This window comes from Otolemur garnettii, unplaced genomic scaffold (assembly GCF_000181295.1).
Source record: "Otolemur garnettii isolate 467f Iridium unplaced genomic scaffold, OtoGar3 scaffold00007, whole genome shotgun sequence".
NCBI classification, from domain to species: Eukaryota; Metazoa; Chordata; class Mammalia; order Primates; family Galagidae; genus Otolemur; species Otolemur garnettii.
In genome coordinates, this window is record NW_003852402.1 from 41,689,240 (window position 1) to 41,706,900 (window position 17,661).

The following is a 17,661-nucleotide window of genomic DNA, read 5'->3' on the forward strand; positions in this document are numbered from 1 at the left end:
CACAACGCCTGGCCGTTTTTGGTTGCAGCCATCATTGTTGTTTGGCGGGCCCGGGCTGGGGATTCGAACCTGCCACCTTAGGTGTATGTGGTTGGCGCCTTAGCCGCTTGAGCCACAGGCACCGAGCCAGGGTGAAACCTTTTCTAGGTGAAGTTATAGAATTTCTGGTTTGTAGTCCCCCCCCCCACCATCCCCTCCTTTATATGTGAAACACCAGATGTTATAGCTGATGAGCCCTATAAGTGATTTTTTTTCCTTCATTGATTCAAAAAATTTCTCTCTATGGTACATGATGAAGCTCTTTAAAATATATAATTAATTAAAGTGTTTACTGAAACTGACAAGCAGGCAGAATGAGTGCAAATGAAGTAGAGAATCTATAGAAATGGCCAGAGGAATGGGGACTGACTGACAGGATACACTGAATGTTAAGTAACAGGGGTCTTTGCAGGTCAGGGAGGTCGCCAGTCTGGACATGGAGGTCACCATGCTTAGCGTGCAGGTTCTATTTCTTTCTTGCCTAAACTGCAGATTTCTAGCAGAACCTCTGGCCTGCCTCTGTCATCAAGAAAGACTGGAGAACAGAGAGGGAGAGAAATACATAAAAATGAATTGATAGAGTGAACAATGTACCCTTGCCCTATTCTGTCCCCTCCTCTTCTAGTCCCCCCCTCTATATTCCTGAGGGGCTCACAGAGGACCTAGGGAAAAGCAGGGTGCTGCGTGCTGTGGGGATGACTGTTCAGGTCTCTCTTCTCTCCTTTTCTGAGACCCTGAAGACGGGATGACGCCCTGTAGTGCTGTAATAGACAGGGTCTGTGTCTCTTCTGCACACCTGGGTTTGAATTCCAGCTCCGCCATCACTGTCTTGGACAAGTTACTTAACCTCTCTGTGTCTCAGTTTTCTCGTTTTTAAAAAGTGGGTAATAATAGTACCTACTTTATGGGGTTGCTGTGAGATTCATTAAGATGAAACAAGCAAAGACTTAACACTGTGATAGTGGCATGTGAGCTATTAAATTTATATTCCCCTCTTAGATAATTCACCAGGTCTATCAGAATCTTCATTTCCTGTACTGGTTTCTCAAAACCTCCCTTAATTTGGCTGGATTATGTGAAAACCCTCTTCTGATTAGGGAGAGATGTAACCTTAATGGAAATGAGAGCTGAATTGCAGAGAGAACCCTGCAATTATTTGCGCTAGTGACTCCTACCCTGACAGCACCTTTCTGGAAGAGAATCCTGTGAGTCACAGAGGGAATGGGACCATCTCCCTGTGTTACTGAACATGACCAATGGTTGCTGAACACAAGAATGGGGCTCCCTCTCTGTTAATACAAGTTTTTACCTGCTTTATTGTTCTTCTGACTTGGGCCTGTCTTTAGTTCTTTCAGATGGAAAAATCTCTGGCAAGAGGAGATAATTAAGCTGCTCCCTTGGCTGGTATGAGATTAGATTGGACTACCCTGCTGCCATGGCCCTGTGTGAGGCAGCACCACTGGTGTGTTTGCATCTGAGCTTCAGTCACGCTCAGCTCTCCTTCGTGTTACAGATGTCAGAATTCACAGGCATCAGCCAGGTGCTGGTGAGTTGAATGGTCGCTTTTGGAGGAGAAAGCTCCCTGGCAGGCTTGTGGTTGACAGTGGATTTGCCATTCATCCATCAACTGTGATATTGTGAAATGATCTTGGATTTCACTTTTGTTTACACTTAAAATCCCTCTGTTGGCTATTCACATGTCCTCTCTCCACCTCCTTTTTCTTATTTGTCAAACAGGAATAATAAATACTTGTCTAATTATCTTTGTCTCTCTGGAGTCATTTGTGACTGCCGCCCACGCTCTTCCCCAAACCCCATCACACACCATTGGCTTATCTGGATAAGTGGAAATACTCTGTAGTCCTGTGATCATTGCAGAGTGATCACAGGGTGACATGGAGTTCCTATCAGATCAAATACACGAAGTATAGGTATCTCTAGGTCCAAATTCCAAGGCCTGCTGTAGGTCACAGAACACAGAAGCTTTATAGACTTGTGATAGTGTCCTGCCTCTGCCATTTACTAGCTGTGACATTTTGAGTACAGATATCATTCGTTTCCCTAACCCTCAGTTTTTCATCAATAATGTAATGGAAAATTCCCCCAGAGAGATAAAATGAAGATATATGTAAAAGTGCTTTCTAAACTGGAAAGAATAATGCAAACATAAAATGCTATCTCGGTGGCACTTGTGACCACAGCAATAGCTTTCGGTTGGAAGTGACCATAAAGAGCTGAATGATATTTATTAGTTTTCATTCAATTTTGCTCAATGGCTCTGGGATGCTCATTTAAACAGTAATAAAACGAGAGTGATCCTGACCTCTTTACAGTCAAAGCAAACACACTCACAAGCCTGTACCAGCCAGGAAATGCACTCAGGGCTCCCAGGCTTGAGCTGGGGAACGTGGATATGACTTCCTAGCAGGTAGCAGTGTGAGCTGGCTTCCCCCAGTCGTGCCCCAGGGCCAAGTGCTGACCGTGAAAAGCTAAGAGACAGGCAAGAACCAGAGAGGAGAGGCTGGTTGAGTGCCTGTGCTGGCCAGTCCTTCTCTGCTGCTTCACTTTAAAAGGGGTTAATTACTCAAATTACCCAGATGTTCCCCTGAGTCTTTCATTCACTTTGTGGTGGGGGAGGGTGAGTATTGGGGGTCTGCTGCTCCTCCTCCTCTCCCTCTAATCCAGGGAAATTGGAAAGAGAGAGTGGAAGGCAGATGGGATGCTCACTCTCCCCAGGCTTGCTTCCCTGTGCAGAGAGAAAACAACTCCAATGTCATGAACACTGGAGAAAACAAATGAAATATCATCGTTATCGTCATCATCTCATGCGTCAAATCTGTGTGGCTTCTTTTCCTAGCCTCTGGTCTGAAGGCCTGAGGTCAGCACAGGATTTCAGAGAGACAGAGAGAGAGGTAGAGATGGATGACGTGGCAGAGAACGTGACATGCTAGGAAACATGCATGGCTGGGCAGGCTGGATGTCTTAGAAGACTCTCTGGAAGGTTGGTACCTAGTGGGTGAAGGCAAAACTAAGCCTTATGTGGTTCACAGTAAGATAGCTGAGTGTTGTGAATTAATATAGAAAATTGGGCTCAAAAGATAACACTTTGGATATTGGTTTCAAAGAAGAGAACAGAGGAAATGCATCTACTGTGTTTTAGGTGCTGTGAAAGTTACTTTACAAATATAATTTTACCAGCTCCCGTGGTGATATTATAGGGAAGTTGCAGGTGAAACAGTACAATTTGAGGACACCTAAGGCCATTAGCTAACACGAAGGGGACTGATTGGATCCCAGAGTCTATGTTCCGTCTTTAGTTTCATGTATAGAAAGTCAGCTGTGTCACCTACAGATAGGACTGTTGTCTCTTCACAGCCATAAAACTTCACCACTGCTAATCCACTTGGGAGGCTGCACTGTTCTCACTCGGAAGCACATGGCAGCCCACAGTCCTGCTCACTGGTGTCCTGGACCTTCTCCTTCTAGGTAGGTTTACACTGCCCCACTCCTGTGACTTATTTTGACCAGTAGAGTATGAGTGAAAGGACTGGTGTCATTTCTAGAAATAAGACTCTAAGGGCCAGTGAGAGATTCACCATGTTTTCTTCCACTGGGCACAACCACGTTAACCTCCAAGTGTAACATCTCTGAGACTAGGGTGAAAGCACAGAACCAACCCCCTGGTTATTTAGCATAAGAAATGCAGCTTAATTGTTAGAAACCCCTGTCCTGACTGATAGGAACAGGAAATGATGAATTTTCTTCTATTTGTGATTTCAAAAGGTGTGGTCCTTTTGGGAAGAGAAAGAATGGAGAATGAGGCTGATTGGAATAAGAAAAAGAAATGTAAAAACTTAACAAATCATCTATTTACGCATAAAACCAATGAACAAAGTCTATTAAGTTTTAAATTGTGTAGACATTTTAGGTGGCGAATACTTTCTGAGAAGAGGAAGGGTAATGTTATCATACTGACTTGCTAGGGCTGTGGCGACAAAGTACCAATAGTCTGGGTGGCTCAAACAACTGAAATGTATTTTCTCATAATTCTGTAGGCTCAAGTCCAAGGTTATGGAGTCAGCAGTGTTGGTTTCTTCTGAAGCTTCTTTCTTTGGCTTGCAGATGGCTGTTTGCTGCCCATGTCTTCACACTGTCATCTGTCTATGTGTGTCTGTATCTTAATCAACCCTTCTTATAAATAGTAATTTATTTGTAATTTATTGATTCAAATACAGTCAAATCAAATTATGGCTTATTCCAATGACTTCTTCATTTGACTTAGCTGCCTCCTTCTCCAAATACAGTCACATTCTGAGGCCCTGGAGATTAGAATTTCAACATGTGAATTTTAAAGGAACACCATTTACCCCCATGTAGGATAACAGCACACAAAGTGGCAAGAGTGATGCCATCTTGAAGTGAAACCACCATAATGACCCGTGTTTGACTCCTGCATAACAAGCCCCTCTTCAGCAAGGTCAAAGAAACAATTCCTGTAGTCTAGATAACCCCTCTTAAAGAAACAATGCCTGTACCTTAGATAACCCCTCATAAAGATGCTTATCTAACTTTCCCAGTGGTTAGGCGTTTCACAAGAGGGTCTGAGGCATGACCAGCTGCACATGTCTTACCAAAAAATCTTGCTACATAGAAAATACTCTTGGGAGTGTGGGTGCAGGGATCCACCATCTCGGGGCTGCCTAAGACATGACTTCTGTTCCTAAGTCCCTAGTAAATGTATCTTTCTGAGAAACCAGATTTTTCAGCCTCTTACTTTTTATCTCTGAAGGCAGGTTTGTACACATTTGCTCATAGCAGAACACCTAACAATGATGGAATCATATCTGCTACAGAATATACACCCCATAATAATTTTTGAATGTTTTTCACCTCAGCCAAGATGTTTCCTACATAATCTCCTCTGTCAGGTATGAATGCAAGATTCTGGTTAGGTGCCCAACCTTTTTTTCTTTTTTTTCCTGCCTTGCATTGGAAGAAGAATCATCTTGGGCTACACATTAAATACACAAATACTAATGAAAGCTGATGAGCAAAACCGAAAAGGTCCATGCTTACTTTTTGTAATACCTGACACTGCAGATAAGCAGAGCAGTCCTCAAATAATCTGCAAGCCGGCCATGGACCACAGGTTGGACACCCACCCCTGGAACAGACTCTACCATACCAAGCTGCAATATTTCTGCCTTGACTGATCTGCAAGCCGGCCATGGACCACAGATTGGACACCCACCCCTGGAACAGACTCTACCATACCAAGCTGCAATATTTCTGCCTTGACTGATGATCTAAACACCCACAGAAACAAACCTGGATGGGAAAGTCCTCTGAGGGATCCTGTGATTGCAAGGAGGGAGGGTACTCCAGGTCCTGTTTTAATTGTTAAGAAAATTGAGCTCAGAGATATTAAGGCTTATTGTAGGTCACACAGCTAATATACATCAGAACTGAGAATCGCATCTCTGAATTCTGAACACTTGGAATCATCTTTCCATCTGGTTAGAGCTGATGTAGTTTACAACAGAGTTTGGGCTTTGGATGGATGAACGTGAGCTAGTTCCCAGAGAAGACTTACAGTAGGCACTAAGAATAGAGGGCATTTTAGGTGCGTGGAGGGACACAGTGAGGCCAAAATAAAGGGGGAGCCTTATTCTTAGCTCCTGCCCACTCTCAGTCCTTACAATGGTGTACACTGGTGATGTGGAGGCTGGCTTGACGGTGCCTCTTTAAAGGATCCAGGATATAATGAGGCCTCTTGGATGTGTTATCAATTTATTTACTGGCTCATTGGGAAGGACATAATGGTTGTTCATCAGCCGTTTTCTATTTGCAAACGGTTTGCTATGATCTTGATTTGATTTATCTCCAGCAAATTCGCTCAGGGTGATCGCCACAAGTTGTTCAATTCACTAAGGAAATATTAAAGACATAAAGACTTTAAATTAGCTCAGAGTATCTACAAGCAAGAGTGTAGGATTAGGAATTGGAAACTTCAGAGACCTCCTCTGTTTTGCCTCTGGGGCTGGCTTTTTCTACCAACAACAGTCTTCTGGGAAACAGAATGATGAAGGGATTCCGTGAAAAGCATGGCATTTTCTAGAAGCATTTATTGAAAATGCAAGTCATCAGATTGGAAGAAAGGCATACCAGAGAAGCAGGGAGGCCCACACTCTGGGCCAGGGTTTCAGAGCAAGGGTCTTGGACTGGGTTCTGTGTGACACATTTGTATTGACGACCATGAAAGAGTCAGCGTCTTGAATGAGACAGCTGCTTGTATAGAGGCATTTTTTTTTTTTTTTTATGAGCTGACAAGTTAGCCAGAAACAAAGCATGTTTGTAGGAAGTAAATTGTTGCCAGTTTTAGTCTGAGCTTTTCATTCAGCTGTAGCCCGAGACAATTGAGTTTTTAATGTTGGGCATGCAGTTCCTTGTTTCGGATTTTGGTCAGAACGAGACCTGGGATTTGGTTTGGCTTAGGTGCTCCATTTTCAAAATGTCACCAAAATCAATGAAAACAAAGGCAATGCTGGTTGTTTTCATTTCCTGCTGATCATAACTTTTCCAGGGGACAGGGTCTGGACAAACAAAGCTGTCTCCATGAAGGATGTTTATGTTTCTAGCTCCAAGACGGAGCTTAAAGAGGGTAGATAAACAGTTGACATGTTATGATGTGAAAATGATTTAAAGTCCACACTAAGATGAGAATTAAACTGAGATGGGGTGGGGGAGACTCACTGGGGTCTCAAGGAGTTAGAGGAAATTGCTTTGAGTCACCCTGATGAGAGGGAAGAAATGCCTCTTTGATCTGGTTTCTTTGGGGGAGAAGATATTTCTGCTAAGAAAAATTTCCAGAGAACTGAAGAACATTTCTTCTAAAAAAGGGCTTCTGTTGAAAATAATTTTAAAATGTCTTCTATATTCTCTTGGCCTTCTCTCGACAACTCGGAGTAGTTGCCAATCCTCCGCCAGCTCTGGGGCAGCAGTGCCCATCCCTGCCCCAGTTCACAGGGAACCTAAGAGTCAATCGATGATGGTGGTTGCCCCTCAGGAATAAAATTTTTACTCTAGACCAGATAGAATTCTTGCATTGAAACATTACAAATAAAGATACTATCTAAAAATACCCAAATCCTTTTATGGAAAAATGATGACTAGATTGACTAAACTAATGAAGTTCATGTTTCAATGAATTATGAGTTGACTGGGTTGGCTTGACCAGAAGTACCTTCTCATAAGAGAGTTGCTTCTGGACCTCAGAGTTGCCTGCTGCCTGGTGTTTTTACTGTTTGTCTCTTCATGTCCACATAGCAGGGGCCTCATGAGCCACCTCTGTGCTTGTGTAATGTCTATCCAGTGCAACTCAAACTCTTAAAAATGAGAACATTTCTGCATTGTAGACCATGCTCTCCACTGGTCATTTGTCTCTTTTAAAACTGTATTTGGACTTTATGCAGCCTCCTTTGGGAGTCCATCTTCTTGAAAACTAAGCTTTTACCTTCTTAGGGATTTTTTTCAACTTTTATTGTCTTTATTACTATATTAAGATAAGTACATTGTTTTACTTGATTTCTTAATGGAAAGCTAAAGTAAATTTGTAAGCACTTAAGAAGCAGTGACCACCTTCGATAAAAAATAACTATTTGAAAATCAAAATAAGGATGACTGGCTTTTCTTAGGGATTCTGTCCTAGACTCCCAAACAGTCAGTAACCTTAATGTCTGAGTCATTTTCTGGTTGTACTGAACACATTCTGCCTGTGGTCTAAGGGGCCTTAATTGTCTTAGCAATTTCATAAATGAAATAAATATTATCTCAACCTGCAGGTTGGTTGAAAAAAATATGGTTTTGTGGCTGAGAGAGGAGAGGCTCTCTCTCCTAGGGAAAAAAAATCAATTTGAAATTATGGTCTGTTAAGGTATCTTATTTTGGAATAATCTTTTTTTGATCCTGTGGAACAGATTAAAAAATGATACCAGTGTTTGACTGATTTCACACTATTGCTTTCTTAATAGTGAACCTTCTGACAGTTTTAATTTTATAATGTCTTAACTGTTGACAGACTCTGTGATATCTATTTTTACATTATTTTTTGATTCTTGGCTGTTTGTTATATATATTTAAATTTCTTAGATAAGAAATCTCTGGATAAGAGAATTAGTATTTTTCATGATTTTAATTGACTTTATTTGATTGTTTGCCACAGAGTTACTAAATCAAAGGGCCTAATTCTAAGGGTGTTATAGGCTAAGTAATGGCCCATAGAGAGATCAAGCCCTTATCCTAGGAACCTGTAAATAATACTTTACATGGAAAAAGAGTATTTGCAAATGTGATTAATAAATTTTGAGATGGGGAGATAATCCTGGATTAGGATATATTTTGGTGGACCTTAAATGTAATCACAAGCATCCTTATAAAAGAGAAGAATAAGGAGATTTGACACAGACAGAAGAGGAGAAGGCAGTGTGATCATCGAGGTGAAGCCTGGATGGTGTGCCCACAAACCAGAGAATGCTGACAGCTGCCAGAATGGCCAACAGACAAGAAATGCATTCTCCCGTAGGGCTTCCCACACAGTATGGCGCTACTGACACTTTGATTTTGGCCCAGTGATATTGATTTTAGATTTCTGGCCTCTACAGTAAAGAGAGAATACATTGTTGTATTTTTGAGTCAGCAAGCTGGGGGTAGTTTGTTACAGCAGCCCCAGGAGATTAATACATAGGGCAAATGAACTATTCTTAAATTTGATTTGGAAAGTACCATTCATCTACAATACATCTTTTTTGTTTTGATACAGAGTCTCACTCTGTCACCCTAGGTAGAGTGCCATGGCATCATTGCTCACAGCAAACCTCAAACTCTTGGACTCAAGCGATCCTCTAGGCTTAGCCTCCCAAGCAGCTGGAACTACAGGTGCTTGGTACAATGCCTGGCTAGTTTTTCTGTTTTTAGTAGAGTCATGGTATCACTGTTGTTCAGGTCAGTCTTGAACTCTTGAGCTCAAAGCAATCTACCTGCCTGTGCCTCTCACCATGCTGGAATTATAGGCATGAGCCACCACACCCAGCTACAATACATTCTTAGAATGCACTCACTTCTGGAAAGGACTGGAAAGGAAAGAAGGCATAATGGATGTGGTTTTTCCCCTCAAGGGCTTTATGGCCTACCTGAGGTGACAAGGTTGGCATTCATGAAGCAAGAACAGGTGATATAGGGTGGTAAATCATTAAAAGCTGGGTAAGTTTACAGGTCCATAAGAGCTGATAAGGCTCAGAGAAGAGGTTGATGAAAAATCAGAAACACACAGGGAAGGTTCATTGGAAGAAGATGGTTGGGGATATTGTTCAGACAGAGAACAGAAGTGTAGGTGTTCCTGTGGAGGCCGTATGGGTGATGGAAGAAGCAGGATCAAGTCTGGCAGGAATTATGAGGGTGGGGACCATGGCCAAATCATTTGATATTGATCTCCACCTCATGTTCTAGTGCTGGCATATAACACATTCTTTATAAATATTGGATAAATAGACAGTGTTTTTGCAGGATGTCACCATTTTAGGACAGGAACAAAGGACATACTTTGAGAATAATGAGGAATTGGTTTAGGTATGTAGGGTGAGACCCTTGACAGCCAGGGAGAAGAAACTCAGTATTTCAGAGCGCTGATCTTGTCAGGGAGAATTATTCCTTAGAGCGGTGGTTCTCAACCTTCCTAATGCCAGACCCTTTAATACAGTTCCTCATGTTGTGGTGACCCCCAACCATAAAATTATTTTCATTGCTACTTCATAACTGTAATTTTGTTACTGTTATGAATCGTAATGTAAATATTTGATAGGCAGGATGTATTTAGGTGACCCCTGTGAAAGGGTTGTTTGACCCTCAAAGGGGTCATAACCCAGAGGTTGAGAACTGCTGCCTTAGAGGGTCTGGAAAGATAATTAAAAGCTATGTTTTTCTAAGCAAGTATCCAACGTACTCAATACTCATATGAAGCCAGAAGATGAATAAATACATACTTACACAAGAAAAAAAACTCAGACTGAAGTGGGAGGTGGAGAGGGAGAGGAGGGAGGAGGATGAGTGTGCTCCCACCTAAAGGGCACAATGTAAGGGTGTTTGGCACACCTCCTAGGTCAGGGGCACGACTGCAACAGGGACTCTACCTAACAAATGCAAACATTGCAACCTAATCGTCTGTACCATCTACTACTCTAAAATTTAAAAAAACTACACACACAACCATGTCTTACTGATCCCTCCCTCTCTTCTTTCTTCCCTCCTTCCTTCCTTTCCACCAGATCTCCAGTGTTTCTGTGAAAGTGGGTTGGAAAATACATACCATTAATTTGATAATCCATTCATGCAATTTCATTTGTCTTAGTTTCATCCACAAAGTGAAGCTATTGGTAGACTTCTCAGTGTTTAGTACCAGCTCTCAACCCGAGTCATGTCCCACATGTCGCAACTTCTGCAATCGGAAAGCTCCCTGTGGCTCTCTTTTGCCACTTCCCCACCCCTTTTCATTGAGCCAAGCTGGACAAAAAGAACCGGAACCTGTACCAGGACAATGGGACATGTTCTGGCTTTTTCTTTTGCTGGTGCACTGAAGACATTAACCAGCTTCCAAATGATAATGCCAAATCCAAGTTCCTTGTCACAGAAGGGGATTTCTTCTGTTTGAAAGGAGGGGTATGAACTGCTCAGTGACATGTCCTTTATCCGTGATGACAGTGCCCCTTGGCACATCACACTTGCAGGAACTGTTGTTTTGATAAAATTATCCTGGTTGCCAGTGGGCCTGCCTTGCCTTTTTACAAAATGAGGAAGCAACAGCATGTGTCATATGATCATCATCATTCCTGGTTGATCAATTAATTCTGAATTGTTCTTAACAAAGATCCTTCTCTCCCTCATGACTATTTATCCAAAAAGCACACTAAAAACCAACAAAATAAAAGAAGGCATTGTTATTTTAGTTGCACCCACTTTCAGGCAACTTAAATCTCTTCCTGTTGATCATTAGGCTATCTTCCTGATGTCAGGTAATGTTGTGTCAGCCAACCAAAGTGTTCGTTTCTTCGTCATCGGAAAACAAACACAAAGCCCTTCCCTCCATTCTGCTAATCTGTCAAATCACTACTCGACCTTTCTCATTCCTCGTTGTCATACTTAATGAAGATAGAGCAGATTCAGGTGGCCTCAGACTATAGGCAGTGAGCTGGGTGATGCCTGCCGGAGCTGTCTTGTTGGCTCAACATACGTTTTCTCCAATGTTTAAAAACTAGTAGATTTGTCTAAAAATCTAGATTTCACTCTCTCTTGACACATGGGGGCACTGGTAACACTGGACCTGCATTCTCACGTAACAATCATCTTTGGGAGCTGAGTTCTTGCGTCTGCCTAGACAGGATGTGCCCCCTGAAAGGGACCACAGACGCCACCATTTCCTGTGGTCCCTGAAATGGAGATGACGGGTCAGCTCCCATTTATCATTGTCTTGTACTTTTGTTTTTCTTGGATATGGAACTATTTCTCTGTACTGATGCCTCTGTCAAATGTGGGAAGTGAATCTTCTTTTTTTGTTCTCTGTGTGGGTTACCTGTCTACCCCTTTGGCATCTGGGTTTGCCATCTTTGACCCGTTTGACACTTTGTCAGCCTCGGTCACTCTTCTCTTTCTTGCTAGTGAGCATTTTCCTTTTCCTCGACCGTCATCTGTCTCAAGGGCTACTTCTTATTTAATAGGTTAAATGACCTTTTGTCACTTCTCTTTCTCAAAGGCTCCTCTGTCTTCTTTCTGCCCTCATTTTCCTTTTATCGCAAAATTCATTTCTTTGTAACTTCATTTCCATTTTCTGAGTTCTTTTCTCCTGCTCCTCACATCCTCCTTTCTCAATGTCGTGTGGGAAGTCCTTTTATTTTTGTATACTTGGTCTTGGCAGTTTCCTTCATGTCTTTCCGATTCCATGCTTTCCTCCTGACCCCTCTCCTGAGTCCTCATCCTGCTGACCGCTGTGTCCATTCTCCCCACATACCTGCTGCATTTATTTCTCTGCTTCTTTCCCACGTCACTGTCCTCACGAGACATTACTCCACGTCTGATCAGTTTCCGTGTATGGCCTTTCATTCCTCTCCCACTGTCCTATTCAGGCTGCTGTTACTTTTTTTTTTTTAATCTATTGGTTTCATTATTTCAAAATCTCTTTATTTCTTTCAATCTATTATATGGAGTGTCTGTAAAGTGTGTGTACAATTTACAATGTAAACCTATTTTAAATTGCACACAAACTTTATGGACATCCTGTATATGTTGCTGTGTGATTAATCTACCCTAAAAATTCATTTATTATTAATAATTTATCAGTTTATTTTATAAGACTCAATGCCTATAAAATTTATTATTTCTCCTTTCTCTTAAACAGTCATCAGTTATTCTGGCATTGCTAACAGAGTCAGTCCTGGCTTTTAAGCTCTTACTATATGAGCCCAGCCTGTCTTTCTGGTCTTGAGTCCTATTTATTGCTTCCACGTATGACTCTGCTCTTTGAGTAAGTATTTGGGAGGGCTAACGTGTAAAGCCCTACAACAGTGGTTCTCAACATTCCTAATGCTGTAGCCCTTTAGTACAGTTCCTGTGGGGTGTGACCCACAGGTTGAGAACTGCTGCCCCAGAAGAATCTGCCTTGAGTGGGTCTCAGTTCCATCATGCACTGGCCGTGTGACCTTGGCCAAATCATTTAATTTCTAAGTCTCAGTTTCTTTATTTGCATAGCTTCTAGGGTTCTTTGAAGATTAAAACAATAATGATCCGTATAATATAATGCCTGGTGCATTATAAATGCTAATATATTAAACTTGATAAATGTTATATAATATATAATATAATGCCTGGTGCATAGTATGCTCCATAAATGTTAGATGTCATTATCCAGCCAAGCTGCAGTCTGCCCCACATTCTGGTGTTACTTCTGCATCCTGGAACGCACACCTCTGTCCCCTTCCTTTATGTGTCTAAAGCTATGCATCAGATAAGGTCTAGGTCAGCTTGTATGGCCTCTGTGAAGCCTTCTCTGACCCTACCAGGTCGAAACACTAGCTCCTCTTGCATTCTTAGTATGGACATTAACACTTTATAATTTTCAAATGATATGTATATACAGATCTCCCCTGACCTACCCCACAATGAACTCTGAGTCCTGGGATCTTAATCTTGTGTTCTTGAGTGAGTGGTCATGTGTGTGCCTTGTAGAAAGTAGATACTTGAGAACTGCATGTTGAAAGAATAGACTTTCATCTGAGTGGGTATTCCTCCTAGTTCTTTATTTTTACCCATTTAAGAAAACACGAAGAACTGTTAATCATTTGATTTGAGAAATGTGGCATATTCCAACCCCCCCCCAACTCTTATGCTATCCCAACACAGATGTCTTTTGAGGAAGTGATGTATCTATTGATTTATTCAGAATTTATATCCCACCTTCTTTCAAAAGGATTTGAAAGAGCATACCAAATGAAACCTAATGTGAAATGGGCCAATCGCGGCTAAAAAGAGAACAGAGACCATCTCAAAGAACCGGGGAGCAGATGTTACCAGGCACCTGGGATGAGCTAATTGCTATACTTGGGAGCTGAATTTGGCTGTGCCTTTCTTGGCAGTGAGAGCTGAAAGGAAACACATTGGGTTATTCATTCAGCAAACATTTGTTGACTATCTTTGATAAATGGGGCACTGTGCTAATGCCGGGGACTCTGAAGTGAATAGGCCTGGGTCCCTGGCATCAGCACACCCGTAGCTGTGAGTTAAGAGGCCGGAGGTAGGTATGTGGGCAGCAGGAATGCAGGAAAGGAACCAGCTATGCCCACAGGGAGGAGAGTCAGAGGAAGCTTCCTGCCGAGCAAGTGCCTTCGTGGCGTAAGTCACAGACTAGACAGACACTAGGCAGCCCCCGAGGATGCGCTTGCTGGATGAAGCACAGGGGAGGGAGCAGCAGAAAGAAAGGTGGGAGAGTTGGTAGGAGCCCGAAGATGCTGGACTTAATATGCCGTGGGAAAGAATCTGGGTGTTCTTCTCTTGGCTGGCATTTCCCCGCGTGGCTGTGTATAGGAATCCTTGGGGAGCTTATAGAATCTGAATCTCTGGAGGCCGAGCCTGGGAATCTCCATTTTGACAGCACATCCTATTTGATTTTTGTGCGGCCAGCTTTGGCTCCAGTTACTGGAGCATGTTTGTAAATCCACCTCTGTGAGAAGGAGAGAGAAAATCCTGAAAGAGTCCAAGCAGGGGAGCATCTGATGCATGTGGATTTTAAACACGACTAGTAGTGTGGAAAAGGAGGGGTGAGCAGGCTAGACATTGGAGGTAGAAGCTGGATATGGGTTTATTCTGCTGTCAGTCCTGAGCACTGAGCAGCACCCCTGGCACAGAGAAGGGCTCAAAAAGGGATGAATTTTGAAGATAAAAGCTGACTTTACTCATCATGGTTCTGTGCGTGGTTCTGGGATAGAACACGTCTGATTCTGGACATTTGAGCAGTAGTGAGATGTGGGAGAAAGATCTGTACGCTTAAATAGTCTCAGGTGCACTTTTGTCCTTAGGTGAGTTCTTTTAAACCTCTCAGAGCCTCGGTTTCCTCACTTAAGAGGAGAGAAAAATAACTCCTAATCCATAGGACTTCTCCAAGGATTAGATGAGAGAACATGCATAAAGCAGGGACCAGCAGAGGAGTAGTTCTCGTTCTTCTTTTTTACATTCATTAGAAACAGCCAGGGATGCTTTTACTATCTCGTTACATTTGTTCTGATTATTTGTGGCTGCATAACAAATAACACTAAATTAGGAAGTATAAAAACAATAGCCAATTCATTAAGTTCATAGATTCTCTGGGTCAGGAATTCTAACAGTGCAAAGTGGTGATACCTTTGTCTCTGCTCTGCTCAGCTGAGAAGAGGAGAATGGGTGGAACTAGCCTGCAGCGCCCTGGCAGAGCCCATGTGAGGGCTGAGTTCAGGGAGCACTGTCAGCAGGAACACCCATGTGCCTTGGGCTTCCTCACAGCATGGCGGCTTCGGGATCTGTGGACTTCTTACACGGTGGGACAGGGCTTGAAGAGGAAGTGTACCTAGGAATGAGGTGGAAGTTTCATGGCCTTTTGTGATCTAGCCTCTGAAGTCACATTGCATCACTTTTACCACACTTCATTAGGTTGTGTCACTAGACTGTAAGAATAAGGTTGTCACAAAAGGTCATTAACTATGCATCAATTTTCTATGATGAGCTTTGAGCAGACACAATGATTTCCCCCGTTTTATCCTAAATCGTCTAATTTGCTTCAGCACTGTAGAAAGTGCTATTGTAAGCCTGCCCATAATTGAGGTTACAAATAGAGACGTGAACTTTTATCAAAATAAATATCAAAGAATCTGAAGCCATATTTTAAAAGCACTACCTATTTCTCTGAGCTTTTATTTTTTGGATGTTTTAAACACTTGATTGACTCCTTGTAGTGTTCAGGTAATTATCCTTGTCCCTGTTTGCAGAAATCAAACTAGAAAGGTATAATTCTTTCTTTTTTTAAAGAAATATTTTTAACCAACAAAAATTGTATTCATGTATTGCATACAACATGATGTTTTGAAATATCTATACAATGTAGATTGGTTAAATTCAGCTAATATACATAATACCTCATGTTTATTTTTTTGGTGGTGACAATACTTAAAATCTAATCTTTTAGCACTTTTTAAGAATATTATACATTGTTAAGAACTGTAGTCACCATGTTGTACAATAGACATCTTGAACGTAATTTATTTATTTTTTACCATTATTTCCCCAAATTCCTCTTCTTCCCAGGCCCCAGTAACTTCTGTTCTTCTCTTTCCTCCTGTGAGTTCATCTTTTTTAGATTCCACATGACCGAGATCACGTGGTTTTTGTCTTTCTGTGCCTGGTTTATTCCACTTAACATAATGTCATCCAAGTTCAACCATGTTGTAGCAAGTGACAATATTTCCTTCTTTCTAAAAAATGAAATATCATTCCCCTGTGTATATTTTATTTATCCTTCATCCATTGATGGACGGTCAGTTGAGTCCATATTTTGACTATTGTGAATAATGCTGCAATGAGCATATTTATTTCAATTCCTTTAGATATGTACCATGCTGGATGACATGGTAGTTCTATTTTTAATTTTTTGAAGAGTCTCCATACTGTTTTCTGGAGTGACTGGACTGATTTATATTCCCTCCAACAGGGGACAAGATTCTTTTTTCTCTGCATTCTTGTCAACACTTGTTATCTTTCGGTATGATACTTTCTTGACTGTGTTCCCAATAGTTGGCCTTGTTCATCCTGTTTCTTTACTATTCTTGAGTATATCTAAAACAAACTTAATCTTCCTATTGCATTGGCACTATTTACAAGCCTTCATTCCTTATGGGACTCTTTACGAAGAAAATGTAACACGTTTTAAAAAGATCTTAAAACCCATCAAAAGGAAAAGAAGCAAATAAACGGAACTTTTTCTGGGATTTGCCAGGGGCCACAGCAGGGCGACCTCTGATTTATTGGGCCTGAGCTTCTGTAAGTGCTGGAGCGAATTAGAGGATTTGAGATAAAATGGGAGGATCATTGTGTCTGCTCAGAGCTCATCACAGAAAAGTGATGCATAGTTAATGACCTTTTGTGACAACCTTATTCTTACAATCTAGTGGGGCCATATGTGCCCAGCAGTGACAGATGGTCCCAATCTGCCATTGCCAGATAATGGCTCGTTTAGAGGCTTGGGGTGACTGTGTGACAAGTCCCAGCTGGACCAGCTGTTTCCCTTGCAGCTAGCGCCTGGCCTGGCTGAATGAATGCAGGGACAGACTTTGGAAGACATGCTTCCACTGCAGCCAAGTAGCCACAAGTTTTCTGTCAGGAGAACTGATTGATATATTTCTTCAAAAAAAACCTTACAGCACCCCCACCCCCTGCCCTACCACCTCAGAGTACTGATCTAGAGCTCACGGAACCTGGGTTTTAATCTCATACAGTTGCAAACTAATTGTGCAACTCCAGATACATCACATACGTCCTCTGAGAGCCCCATTCTTAAAATGTGTCTGAGTTAGAGAATTCTTGATGTCCTCTAGTTTTTCATTTTTTTTTAAATCTTTGAATTAAAGTTGTGCCCCCCCCAAAGGGTAGTGTAATAACAATGATTAGTATTCATGAACTTATCAACTTAGGTTCTGAGCGTAGCTCATATGAATATTCTTATTACATTGATGATGCTGATATAAACTGACCATTTATGTCTCTATTCATCATTTTAAAGATGGAGGAATTAAGTCACCATCACACAATTTTCCTAAAGTCAAACAGCTGGGAAAAGGCGAGCTGGAATTTGAAGTGGCCCCTGCCCTTTATCTTCAAGCTATTCTGTCAACCTGTGGGAGCTGGAAAAGTAGCCAAGGCAATAAAGAATCAGGATGTAAACAGACATGCTGGTGCTGTTGTGGCATCTCCGTCTCCTCTGGCTGCATGTTACTGTTGGTATTTATGTATCTGTCGTACCTTGGGCATGCGCTCTAATCTGCTTCAGTGCCCAACCAT